This window comes from Astatotilapia calliptera, chromosome 11 (genome assembly GCF_964374335.1).
Source record: "Astatotilapia calliptera chromosome 11, fAstCal68.1, whole genome shotgun sequence".
NCBI classification, from domain to species: Eukaryota; Metazoa; Chordata; class Actinopteri; order Cichliformes; family Cichlidae; genus Astatotilapia; species Astatotilapia calliptera.
The window spans coordinates 31,623,033-31,631,532 of NC_137432.1; positions in this window are offsets into that span (position 1 = coordinate 31,623,033).

Here is an 8,500-nt window from a genome sequence, read left to right on the forward strand (position 1 = left end):
GGTTTTAAGACGAAGAGAAGAAGAACGTAACTCCCTATGGGTAAAGAATAAGAAGGGGGTGTACGGAGTAATATTACTGCTTTCTGTTGAGTCACCTTGGTCGTCCTCTTCATACACGTGACCATATTCTGATGGGAACATGCAGACATGTTTGTAATCACAGCAAACTGCTGTGATTCTCTAAACTGGTTCTGGATGAAAATAAGAAATAATTAGAATATATTTAACTATTTAAGTTGAAATATCATAATGAGAAGACATGGCACTTACAAAATCCTGGATATTGCAGGATCCTGTAAGACTGGGTTTGTATGACGCACACCCTGAAAAGCCAGTCATCTGCTTTAGAGGAAACCTTGCAAGCCAACTGTGTTGTTGAAAGCTCACAGCTCCAAGTGGCTGGAAGCAGGATGGTGATGGGAATTGAATACAAATAAATAGGTGCAATAGACCAAGTCTAATGGCCTTAATCAGTAGTATATTAAAAAGCAGACAACAAGCAGCACTCAGATTAAATCCAAAATTACAGTTTTCATGAATAAAGCTGGGGTCAAATACCAGTAAGGAGTCTTTAAAAGGCAAGAGGGAGAGTACAAAATTCAAACAATGCAAAAATTGACGGGAAACAGAATCACAGAGAGGAAGGACAGCCGATGACAAAAAAAAACAACAACAAGATGAGTCATTTCACAAAAAAATAGGAAAGCGTCCAGATGGGTCATCAAACAAAGGACAGAGACCATTTTGTTGGCTCTCTGTGACCTAAGTCACAGAAATAATTTAACTTTCTCACCAGAAAATATTATTACCCAGTGATGTCCTCATGCATGAGATCAGCAGACACGTGTACGACTACACGGCCAAGTGCACAAAGCAGCCATCAGTCTCACAGCAGCTTCTGCTGCGGTGAGTGTTAATCACATAGAAAGTAAATTTCTTTGGTTGGGTAACTCGCAAACAGTCAGCTGTGGACACCGAGAGTAAATAATCCAATAATTAAATTCAAAATTTTTTTAGTTGCTTCCAGATGCTCTATATTGTAAGGTAAAGACCCTACACCAATATAGAGAAAACCCCAACAGTCAGCCATTCTCCCATGAGCAAGCACTTGGCGACAGTGGCAAAGAAAAGCTCTTTTTAAAGGCCTCCAGCAGAACCTAGCTCAGGAATGAGCAGCCATCTGGCAGGCAGGTGAGGAGACACTCAATTTGGAGCCTGGCTTACATCCATACTGGTGCACTGTAGCACCAGTGCAGCAGTCTGCACAACAACAAAAAAACATCAGAACAGAGCCTCATAAATTTATGCCACTCTGACCCATGTGACACACCAGTGGATGTAGAAAATCTGACAGTGCAGTGAAGGTCACAACACCAGCGCACATTTCACACATGCTTATTCACTTTAACATGTAATCACAAGTGATCAGGAACACTGGGTGCTTGTTTCCTTCTCATTGTTGTACCGCCAGCTGCTGATTTGAGTGTGGAATTGTTTCTGTTTTCTAATAAGTGTGTGTGTGTGTGTGTGTGTGTGTGTGTGTGTGTGTGTGTGTGTGTGTGGGTGGGGGGGGGCTGTATTCACTGATCATTTCATAACATCCATGAAGTGTGCGTGATAAAAAGACTGAAGGGGTATGTGCGGTTTTTATGAACCACATGAAGTAGTACACTCACTTCCTGTATCATCCGGTAAGATGATGTGTTCTTTTCTTTACATATACATACACTTATACACACACACACACACACACACACACACACACAAATGCATAAAAGTTATGGTTGCATAATTTTGGAAAATCCGTTAAGGTATTTTAGATAACAGATATCTTACCACATCTTTGGCAGTACTTTTGGATATTGTTAATTAACATAATTAATACTAAGTATGAGAGAAGATCTGAGGAACACAGCTGTGTCTAATCAGTAATATTTTATTTCAAAGGAGGAACCAAATATGGAGTGGGGGTGTCTCAATACACACTGAAAACACACCTTACTAGGTAAACGACATTAATGCTTGCCTGTTCATTAATGTAGTTCAACTGCATTCGTGCCATTTTTTGTGGCGTTAACTAGTAAAACTACAAACAAGAAAACCATACCACTGCTTTTCTGCTGTAATTTAACCCCCTCCAACAAAGCCACTGTTAAGGCATGCCAAGACAATGTGTTCATCGAACAGCCACACCACACACTTGTTCAGAGCATGTGGGAAGCATGTGCGCAAGTCAGTTTGAACATTTACAAAGTAATTTTAACTACATTTTCCAGGAAACTAGGAAACTATAACCAAACCACGTGCCACCCTAATGTAGTTTTCAGGTTGTTTTTCACTTGGAAGCAATTAGTAGTTTGAAAAACTAGTAGTAGTAGTTTTGGAGTCACTGGGGGGAATTTGTCGGGGAAAAATGGATTTCAAAACTTAATGGCGGCCCTAAAGGAAAAGTCATGTGTTGAGATTTTTTTTTCATGAATGTGTACTAACTAACAGACTGATATATCAATTCAGTGGGGGATCACACCAACATGGTTAAAAATACAACATATGGCATTAGTCTTTATTGATAAAAAGTTGCTTGTGAAGAAAAGATGGAATTAAATCTTGTCCAACATCTTTATTCTTTTGATTAAAGACAAAGAGGAAACCATTAGCCGAGGAAGGAAAGCTCTTATTGGTAACAGGCAGCAACAGGATTTATGGGAAATGTGATCTTAATTTGGAGAAATATTTGGCTCCCAATAGTCTTGTTTATTTAGAGTGTGTTTTGATGATGTAGTGGAGTCAGTTTGATAGTGACACACTGATGTTTAAAAGAACTTCCTCCTCTTTAAACTTTGACACAAGACGTTGTTTATTAGTTGGCTGGATATCATCTGTCAGCAAGACAGAAAAAAAAAAAGCTTCCCGTTTCAAATTTTTGGGAAATAAAAGTGGATTTATTGGAAATCAGGTCTAGGAAAAGGGTGGGGGCCATTAATCTGAGTCAACTGGCTGGACAAGTGACCCTCCTCTGCTGCATAATGACGTGCTGTAATATGTTTACTGGAAAACAGCCGTGGGGGACGCCACTCGGTTTCTGAAAACGTCTTGAATGGCGTCACTCTGGAACGGAGCTTGAAGGAGATTGAGAGTATGCTAGTGTGTACAAGTGTGTATGCCGTGGGTGTTGAAGGGTTTGTTTGGTTTTTGGTTACATCATGATAGAAACTAATCACAACATTTCGGGGGGGAAATGACAAAATCTCCTAAGAGACAAATGGTTTATCAGTAAATGGAGATGTGAAAGAAGAAGGTTTAAATCGCTGCATGTGTACATGAACTGTAAGCTTGTGTGGACATCAGTTTGTTTTTTTGGTTTTTTTTTTGTAAATTTATAGTCGTAAAGGAAGTACATACATGTTTCCAAGTGTCTCTATGTGTGTTTATGTTTTTCGTAATAAGTGCATGCACTTTATGTTGTTTGAACGAGAACATGTGTGGGGGTGCATGAGCGCATAAATCAAGAGTATTTTCATGAAATACTCTAGCAGTGCTTTTGCTGTTTACTGTCACATATTCGGCTCTTCTTCGCCACCTCGTATGTCTGTCTGGCGCTACGTCACGATGAGAGAAGTCAAGGAGAATCTAAACACCAGGTATACAGGATGTTTCAGCCTGCTGCTGGATTATTTCCCATTCTTGAGATTGTGTAATGAATCTTGCGGCCATCTGTGGGCCATTTGCCTCAAGGTGCATTAAACTGTAAGTTAAAGACCCTACACCAACACAGAGAAAACCCCAACAATCACATGACCCCTTATAAGCAAGCTCTTGGGAACAGTGGGAAGGAAAGTCTCCCTTTTAACAGCAAGAAACCTCCAGCAGAACAAGGCTCAGGGAGGGGCGGCCATCTGACATGCAGAGACGGGACAAGAGATTATATCATAACATATGTATTTACGTGAGAGACTATTTCCAGTTGTAAGAATCTGTTTGAGGGGGTCTTATTGTGTGCTAGATGAGAGAAAGTGTGAGTGAATGTGATTCTATTGGTATTTTCTGAAGTTTATGTGTGAGAACAACTTCAGCAAAAAGTTGATAATTAGGTCATATATCACCCTGGATAGATAAAAAACAAAAACAACAACAAAAAAAGGGGGCAAAGGGTAGAGATAAAAAAAAGCAAATTATTTTTTTATTTCTTTACGTGTTCTTGTTTGTAGTGATACTGGCAGTCGTGTGACAGCAGACCACTGTCTGATTGTTCTCTGCGTCACACTAAAGTTATTCATATCTCACTTTCAATGGTCAGTCAATTTCCTCCATCTGTGACCTCAGCAATATTCAAATTACTCAACAGTGTAACACATAGAGCGATGAGGACAAAGTGCTCCCTGTTAGTACTGCTTCATGAACAGAGACAATTTTTGTATATTACCGGACAAAAACAGTACGCTCTGTGTAGGACGGGCAAAGTGGCAAGGCTGGTTAATAAGCAATAAAACCAGAACAAAAATATGAAGAATTATAGTGGGTAGTGATATACAATAAGGATAAAAAATGAGTCAACATAAAAATAATCCTTGATTTCCTGTTGTGATCAACCGCTGACCCGAGGATCACAGGCAGTGGCTTAGTTCATAAGGTGTGGCTAAATTTATAATATAGGCAGGAATAAACGCATATCAGGCTTTTAAAAATAATTAGTGAAAGCTTAAAATCAGTTCTCTCTCTAACAGGTAGCCAGTGTAGTGTAGTGTAGGGTGGCCCACTGTGACTCTTGCTGGGTAAGAAAATGAAAACATGGTAGGAAACGTGCCAAAATTGTAATTGTGTGGACCTCATGAGAAACATCTTCACTAAAAAATGTCCTGATGGTTAAGTAGTGGGAGAGCATACAATCAGTCTCTGATTAGACTCCATCCAGCTGGACATTGATATTATTCTGCTGCTCTATTTTCCCCACACATAACGGAAAAAAGTATATGTCACTTTGAAATTAAATTAAAACGAGGTGAGAAAAAAGACTTTAAGTAGAACAAACGGTAGGTTGTTTTTTTCTCCTTTTATCTTTTCTTTGTCTTGCAGATGTGTCAAAAATGTAAACTGAAATGACTCATAATAATTCATAGATGGATTTAAACACGTCTAGTCAAGGGAACATTAAATGAAATGGGTTATCTACACAACGGAACAATTTTCATTTTTCACTAGAGATTACATCACCCTTGTTTACAGTAGTACCCACTCAGCAGTGGAATGGTTTTACAGCAGATTTCTAAGACCTACTTCCTTCCAAATACCAACACTGTTTGCACTGTTTCATTTCAGTGAACCTCCCACCACTTCACGCCTCTCCTCCCACTTGTCTAACATGGCAGCTGGGTATCAAATTACCACACGGACAGGTACAATCAATTTCAATTTAAGGGAAATATAAACATGTCACAACTTCGAGCCTTTTTTTTTTGAGTTTCCTGAAAAAGAGGACCCAAGGTATTTATTTACCTGCTCAACATAAAGGAAGAATGGACCCAACATTAACCATACTCCAGGTTTCCACTGACAAAGTTTGAGAAAAGTCAGGTTATTACCATGCTACATGTGGCAAATAGAAAATATTCGTGACGAGTATGTTTAATCTAAAGTAATTTACATGTTGACTGACCCCTTATGATTACTTGATATTGAAATAAGAAAATGTACACAGTTGAAATGCAGGCTAAAATCACTGCATGATCATCAGGTAACTACCGCAGGCTTGCGTAGAAATGTCTACATTTCTCCAGTATTTCCCCCTAACTGTCCTCAGATGGACGCCATTTTCCTTTAACTTTAACCCGTGGGCGTCCCTTTTCTTCAAAACTGTGGGTATCTCACTTTGGTAAGAAGCTGTTCTTGTGAAAGGGAGGGCTGTGTAAGATGAGATAAAGTTTGAAACCTTATCAAACGTTGTGGGGAAATAAACAAAACTCACCTCAGCCTAGGCAAGTGGAAGGCGGGCCTGTCGTTTCGATACGTGCATCTGGAACCGTGGGATATCCCCCCTCCTCCAGAGCTGGGGTAGTGGAACTCGCTGTGTCAACGGGTGGCTTGAGAAGTTTCCCTGATAGTAATAATAAGATTGAACAAACAGGAAAGAGCGATGAAGTGTGCAAAAGTGAAAGATGCTTAGTCAAAGGGTGGGGGCGCACCGAGTGTTGTTAGTTGAGTGATGAGGTAATGGATTCATACTGCTTTCTCATACAGTGACTTTTTACTCTCGGTGGGATCCTTAATAATATGGAGGTGGAATTTGTTTTATCACTTGTTTTCTGCTTAAGTCAGCTGGCTGCTGTTCAGATTAATTTCAGAAGAAATTAGTTTGATGAAATGACGCTCCTCACTTTAAATGTTTATTTTTAAGTGTGATTTTTTTTAAAGGATTTTGGCTTTCCTAGAATGTATTTCATAAACGTTTCATTCATATTATTGTTTATTATCGGCCCAAAACTTCATATTCCGCCCTCGTTCAACTACCATTTATGTCAATTGAAAGGAAACATAAACTTTAATCACATTTTACATGGGTCTGTGATCTTTCAGTAAAAGATAAAACTCATTATTTCATCATGCAGAAAATACAGTTTAAACCGTGAGCCTCTGGGTGTATATTTCTGTAAATTGAGTGACTGAAAAACCTACTAGTGTAAAAGTCAAAAAACAGCATTAATCAGTAATAATCCCTTTACAGCATTAAACATGGTGGAGGGCCAAAATGCTCAAGGAATGAAAAATAAAGCCAGTGTGGAGTTGCCAAAACCTGCAAATCCTCTTATGTCCACTTCTGCTTTTCAGCAAAAATTCTCATATGTTTAGCATACTACAAAAAAATGTATTTCCTCTCGCCAGTAACTACTTTACTGTTTAAATGTACAGGGTGTGTATTTTTAACATAAGAAATCACAACTTCTGTGTCATATTTTCAACAGGAATGCCCCTGAATTTCCCACTCTGAATGTCAAAGAAGACCCAACAAAGTGCAATCTCACAGTCCAAGATGGTGGACTTGCAGCTTTTCTGTGCGACCATTGGTCAGTATTTGCGACTCAGTAATTTAGCCATTTACTGACCCGGCATTGTCTGTGAACATGCTGCAGCAGGCATTGCATTGTATTGCTAGCGACGGATGAATGGCTCTGTCTTGAAAAGGAGCAAAACAAACCCTGTTTTTTTTTTTTCTACTTTCTGATTACTAGTACTCGAACTTGGTCAATTCAGGAGTGATGTCACTGCCAGCTTCAGTTTCCAAAGTAAATGGAAAGCATTATGTGGGTGTTGCTGCTTTGAGTGTCAAGAGGTGCCAGGATAGGCAGCTAGCTGCTAGCTAGCAATGAAGTCTACTGAACCAAAATGGACCTCTCTGCAATGTATTGGGTATTTTGGATTTTAAATGCAGGTGATTTTCAGACCACACAAGACATCTGTGACGTACTATTACAGTTTATGGATTTACTGTGCTGATTAGCATTAGCTAATTAATTAGCAATTTTCCAGCTTAGCTAAATATGGTCACATCTGGAGCCACAAAAAAAGAAAACAAAACAAAAACCGAAAAGCTTCAGTTCCAAACTCCAACGCTCCAGAAACACAAGTCCACACACTTGCTGATGATGTCATGTATACGTTTATCTTTTATATACCAGACCCATTAGGTTTTCCCTTAAGACAGCCAAAACTTGTTGGTTGACCTTACTGCTTTTGTACAGACTGTACTGTCCTTGTCCTGTAATATAAAAATGTTTTCCTTCTTCATTATTTGGTACTAACAGGTAGTCCGTTGTCCTTAGCACTCCACGTGTTACACAGTTATGTGATTTCATACAGTGAGTAAACTTGCTGACTTGAAAATGGGATGCTCTGACTTATTTTAGTATCACACAGAGATTGCAAAAACCACACTGTACTATCACAACAATGTCACTTGTCACAACATAAAAACGAATATATTAAAACATAAGAATTTTCTTTTTCTAACATGTAGCACATATGGCACTCCAATAAACCATGTACTGAATTTTATTGATTTATTTAACACTATCGTTAGTCACCCTTTCAATAAAACACCTCAAAGAGATTCTCATTACTGGAAATACTCACTCACTTAAATACATGTGATTATCGTGCGGGTTAGCTCCTCCGGACAGGACATATGATCCCCACTCGGCCACTGTAAATTTGTTATGATTATCACATGGGCTTTGTGCTAGAGAGCTGGAAGGTTACAGACTGTTTTTATTGTCTGATCCAGTCCAGATAGTTGCGTTCTCACATGCAGCTCTATGTCTAGAAAAGTTTAAGGCTGTGGTGGATTTCTGAAAACAGCTTTGAGTTTAAGATCTAAAAAAATGACTCACTTGTTTGCCTGTCTCCTGCATGGCAGGATAAAAGACAGACCACAGTTAGTGCAGCCCATAGGGCACTGGGAACTGTGTTCCCATTTCCTGCTCTAGTCTTAAAGCTTGGCATTGCACGG